Source organism: Macrobrachium rosenbergii, chromosome 54 (assembly GCF_040412425.1).
Source record: "Macrobrachium rosenbergii isolate ZJJX-2024 chromosome 54, ASM4041242v1, whole genome shotgun sequence".
Classification (NCBI taxonomy): Eukaryota; Metazoa; Arthropoda; class Malacostraca; order Decapoda; family Palaemonidae; genus Macrobrachium; species Macrobrachium rosenbergii.
The window spans coordinates 24268198-24274731 of NC_089794.1; positions in this window are offsets into that span (position 1 = coordinate 24268198).

Below are 6534 nucleotides of genomic sequence, written 5' to 3' on the forward strand. Positions count from 1 at the left end.
CAAACGAAAAAATAATTGAATTTGTAGAAGTCCAAAATGACGTCATTCACCAGTCTTTTCTAGTTAATGTGAAGTCAATAAAATGTATTTCGGTGCATTTAGGATTTTATTAATTGTCCACGAGCTCAACAATTTCTTCAAGTTAATATAAATAAAATAAAAATGTATCTCTATGCCTTTAGTATTTTATTTATTGTCCACGGGCTCAGCTTAACCGATAAAATACCCATAAATTTTTTTTTTTTTTTGGGGATCCTCGCTCGCATGAGAGCACAAATGAGACCTGTGGGTTATGGAATTTCAAACAGCTCATTAAGTCATCTAATTACGCGATTTAATTAAATCAACGAGTGGAATTACTCGACGCTTTTCCTGAAAAAACAATAATATTTTTCCCGCGCAATGGCATTGTCCTCCAGAGTACAGGACAAAGTGGAAAAAAGTGAAATAGTTTTCGGAATTCGTAAAAATATTATCGCTTGATTCAATCTAATAAAAATAAACTATTTTCTTGTCCAGAATATTATTCAAACATCAATACTAAAAGGATAAAGTGTATTGTGCTTTATGTTGGACAAACAGAAAAAAAACACACACACACACACTTATACATAGACATATATACATATAAACATAAGGCCGTGTGGTTTAATGCGCGTCACTGTAGCCCGGAGTTGTTGTCTTCCGTGGTTCGAGCCTACGAGACGACGAATCAACTAAATAATTCCCCTTCGGGTAACATATATGAAAATATATTATTTACGAGGTAGAGCGAATTGGACATTAAAGGACATTTGTAGCTTAATGCTTGTATATGAATCACGGTGATGTGATAAAATTCATCCCTATACAATATATATTATATATATATATATATATATATATATATATATATATATATATATATATATATATATACATTCATAATATACATATATATGTATATGTATATGTATATACATATAGTATATATATACATATATCGTTTTAAAAGTATTATTTGTACTTCACACACACTAACAAGTACCTCACTTTAATACACAATAACATTATGAAAATATGAAATATTATACATAAATATTATTGTAAAAATATTCTAAGCCGATGCAATTCACTCTTTATCTCTCTCGCATGTTTAGACTGACGGCAAATATAGTCGTGTCATATCCAAAAGCTTTAAACATTCATAAAATAATATGTACACTTGAATATGACAGATTCTCTATCGTATTCCAGTCCGTTGTTCTATCTATAGATATAGTGTGTACAAATGCATTTGTATCTAGATTAATAGTGATGCTTTGCTGGCATTAAAATGTGTTTTTCAGTACTATTTTTTTTTTCGGGGGTGGGGGGCCGGATTCAGAGTTATTTCTGTTCTGATATGATTCTTTTTCACACGGGGCAGAGTTCAAGTTCATTTATTCCTGTATACAGACATACGTACGTATGTGCACACATGTACATACATACATACATACATACATACATACATACATACATACATATGAACGAGAGGAATTTATATATATATATATATATATATATATATATATATATATATATATATATATATATATATATACATTTTAAATATATATATATATATATATATATATATATATATATATATATTAAAAAATATATATATATATAATATATACAAATATATTTTATATAATGTATAAATTTTTATATATATATTATATATATATATATATATACATATATATATATATATATATATATATATATATATAATTTATATATATATATATATATATATATATATATATATATATATATATATATATATATATATATATATATATATATATATATATATATATATATATATATATATATATATATATAATATATATATATATATATATATATATATATATATATATATATATATATATATATATATATATATATATATATATATATATATATATATATATTTATATTATATATATACATATAAACATATATATAAAGTGAGAGAGAGAGAGAGAGAGAGAGAGACACACTACACTCTCCTATCCATTGATATATCGATCCATTACTCTCAACTGCTATATTTATAGACACGCACAAAAAAACCCTCCTTGCAATAAAGTAAAAACATTCATATTTTCTATAACTGAAGCGAAAATGAACTTTTTATTTTAATTACCAAGAAAACACTTAGTAGGTGCCATCAGATGAGAGTAACAAATTACTTTGGAGAACTAGATTCATTATATCACAAAATATAAAAATAAAATGTAATTGCTTTGTATCGTATTCTAGAACCATTACAGTATGAGACAGATTCCTTTATAACATTGCATCTGAATTCCTCTCCCAGTGGAGTTATCTTTTTTTTTTTTTTTAGTACAAACATTTCTGATTTCAATCTCCGTGATGGGAAATATCTTCTCTTTGACGAGCTGAATATTGTCTAGATAAACGAATAGTTTTCTCTCGACTGAAAAGTGACTACATAACGTTCTGTTAAATTCCCTTTATATTATTTGTTCTGCTATTTGTGATTTTCTGAGCAATATCTTGATGTATGTTATTTGATTTCATATGCCAGACATATTTAATGTTTAGTCTCATTGATCTGTGGAGATGAACACTATATTCTTTGGAGGATTTAATTTGAGGTCGATGGCACTTTTGAGGGGGCTTGTTTCATATGAATAGGGGTTCACCTTATGAAGAATAATAATAGATAATAATAATAAAAAATAATAAAAATAATAATAATCATAATATATTATTCTTGTCCTTTCATAAAAAAAATTATATATATTTTTCAATTTAATTTTTATATATGAACTTAAAATTTTAATACATTGACGAAAAAACTCATGAATAATAATAATAATAATAATAATAATAATAATAATAATAATAATAATAATAATAATAATAATAATAATATTAATCTTATCCTTTTAAGAATGAATATAATTTTTTTATATATTTTTAAATTAACTTTTATATACGAACTTAACATTTTAATACACTGACGAAAAAATTCATAATAATAATAATAATAATAATAATAATAATAATAATAATAATAATAATAATAATAATAATAATAATATTCTTGTTCTTTTAGGAAAAAAATATAATTTTTTTATATATTTTTCAAATTCATTTTTATATTATACGAACTTAATACACTGACGAAAAAATTCACGCAATACGGTAAAATAATATTAACTCAACGAAGCAGTTAGATTTCAATAATATTTGCGCTATTTTCAAAGGATTATATTCACCTAATAATAAAAATATCAAATTCCCTTTGGAATGGGAACACAGGACAGAATATTCCCAGAGACTTCCACATCTGTCCATTCCACCATAAACCATTTGTTTTAGTGAACATTTTGCTCAATTCTTCAGAAATCATGGAATTTTTAATATATTCACAATTCTGGCAACTGATGCTTTCCCCTGATGAGAAAAAAATATTAATATTTCTTCTCCCCGGACGTACATTGCAATGCTGGGAAGAGAGAAGGGGTGAATAATAATGTTATATAAAAGTGGATTACCTGTTATCGGGATTATAATCTCTACTGAGAGAGAGAGAGAGAGAGAGAGAGAGAGAGAGAGAGAGAGAGAGAGAGAGAGAGAGAGAGAGAGAGAGAGAGAGAGAGAGAGAGAGTATACAGTATATATATAATATATATATATATATATATATATATATATATATATATATATATATATATATATATATATATATATATATATATATATATATATAAACGAGCTTGTTCGCTGGAACTCGGGCTGCTATCTCGCCTACCCTCCCGATCCCCTCACTACCCCGTCCCCACCCGGGCCGGACAAACAGGTTTGCAGGAGGAGGGTGAATATCTTCCCTACCCTCCCGATTCCCTCCCTACCCTGTCCACGCCCGGGGCGGACAAACAGGTTTGTATGAGGGTGCATATCCCCCCTACCTACTCGTTCCCCTACCCACCCTGTTCGCACCCGGGCGGACAAACTGATTTGCAGGGGATGGGTGGCTGTGTCATGTCTCCCCTACGGTCACCCGGGGGAGGACAAACAGATCAGATCATCTTGGATTTTATTATTATAGATATATTTAATATATATACATTATATATATGAATATATATGTATTCATATAATATATATGGTGTATAAATATATATATATATATATATATATATATATATATATATATATATATATATATATATATATATATATATATATATATATATATATATATATATATATATATATATATATATATATATATATATATATATATATATATATATTTATATATATACACATATATATATATATATATATATATATATATATATATATATATATATATATATATATATATATCACCAGCTAAAATTTATCCACCAATACCTTGGTTTCTATTCACTATCACCTGAAAGTATCATCCCAAGTCATTCCGCATTCCACTTTTAAAATCCTCTTTCTATACAGCAAAATGACACATGTAAATCTTAAGTAGAAGTTCAATATATAATCTTCCATATCTATACTACAAAATGTATCCTGCTTTGAAAGCATAATTTACCTGTATTATTTAAAACCTTGCTTCTTCTTGTCTTGAAATCCTCAGATGAAAACTCCTATGGACAGACATAAGTCATAGGAAAAGGGGATTCATAAATATAGATGAGGAAATAGATATATATAGCGCGTAAAATTGTGTACGATTAGCCTCTGTCTGACATAAGCATGTTTAGGCTAGTTTCATTGTCATTATAAAACTTCAAATTCTTGAAGCATTGCATGCCTAATAATAATAATAATAATAATAATAATAATAATAATAATAATAATAATAATAATAATAATAATAACAGGAAATTATTATTATTATTATTATTATTATTATTATTATTATTATTATTATTATTATTATTATTATTATTACATAAATCAATATTTTTCGATCATAATGAATTATTATCATTATTATTATTATTATTATTATTATTATTATTATTATTATTATTATTATTATTATTATTATTATTATTATTTTTCCAATATCACCACGATTCTTAAGTTTAATATTTCCCGATCATAATGAATTTGAATTTCACAAAGTAGTAATAACAATAATAATAATATTAATAAAATAATAATAATAATAACAGCAAGATTTACCATTATTATTATTATTATTTATTATTATTATTATTACATCAATCATTATTTCATTAATATTATTATTATTATTCTACCACCATAACTGCATCAATTAAATATCAAAATACAATTTGATGACGATTTCAAAAGAAAACTATTGCCCGTCCGGACTTTTTCTGTCCGCCCTCAGATCTTAAAAACTACCGAGGCTAGAGGGCTGCAAATTGGTATGTTGATCATCCATCTTCCAATCATCAAACATACCAAATTACAGCCCTCTAGCCTCAGTAGTTTTGATTTGATTCAAGGCTAAAGTTAGCCACAACATAGACCACCACGGCCTGAGTTTCTGAGACTTTATAATTATAGAGACCACCGAAAGATAGACATGTCTATTTTCGATGGCCTTGATTATACGCTGTAGCGGCTGTACAGAAAACTCGATTGCCCCGAAGAAACTTCGGCGCATTTTGTACATTTTTTTTATTTCTCTTTGATCGAAGTTTTGGAAGAAAATATATTTGTCATGATAATTATTTGGGTCATGTTTATGGAATTAGTTTGTTGGCCAGGTAAATGAATGAGATAATATGGTTTAGTGGTATTATTCTGGGAGACAAAAATAGCAGGTGGGCATAGGGTAGGTCGTGGGCACCTATGATGAGGAACAGACAATAAAAATTTGGCGAGGGTTGAGAAAAGTAAGATGGAAGACAGAGAATATGAACGGAGGTACAGTCAAAAGAATGATAGGGTCGCAGCTATGGGCCGAAGGGACGCCGCAAAAGAACCTTAAGTAATAATGCCTACAGTACACCGCATGAGGTGCATGGACAGCTAATATCCTTGGGAGCTAAAAGTTGACAAATCAGACACATTTAGTAAATGAGACAGTAAGGAGTCTCCCCAAAAAATAATAATAATAAAAACAGCTAAAAATAAATCTTGTGAGAGTTGAAGATCTACAGAACTACCAACCTTTTCATTTTAATTAAGGGTATGGCATTTCTTCACGTAATTAGAGGCGAGGGACGTAGAACTCGCAGCTTTTAATCTCGTCTTAATGAAGGAGAATGCTTTAGCTTAAATAACTTTGACATTATTATGAACAAAGAGAATGATTTGGAAAGAGAATTATTGTAATTGTTGTCTGTACTGAAGTTTACAGATATTCTGTTCTATAACTCCTTGACCACTTAGGGGATTAGTGCCGTCAGTGCACCTCGTGCGGTGCACTGTAGGCATTATTTAAGGTTCTTTGCTGCAACCCCTTTCATTCCTTTTACTGTACCTCCTTTCATATTCTCTTTCTTTCATCTTACTCTCCACCTTCTCCTAACAATTGATTCA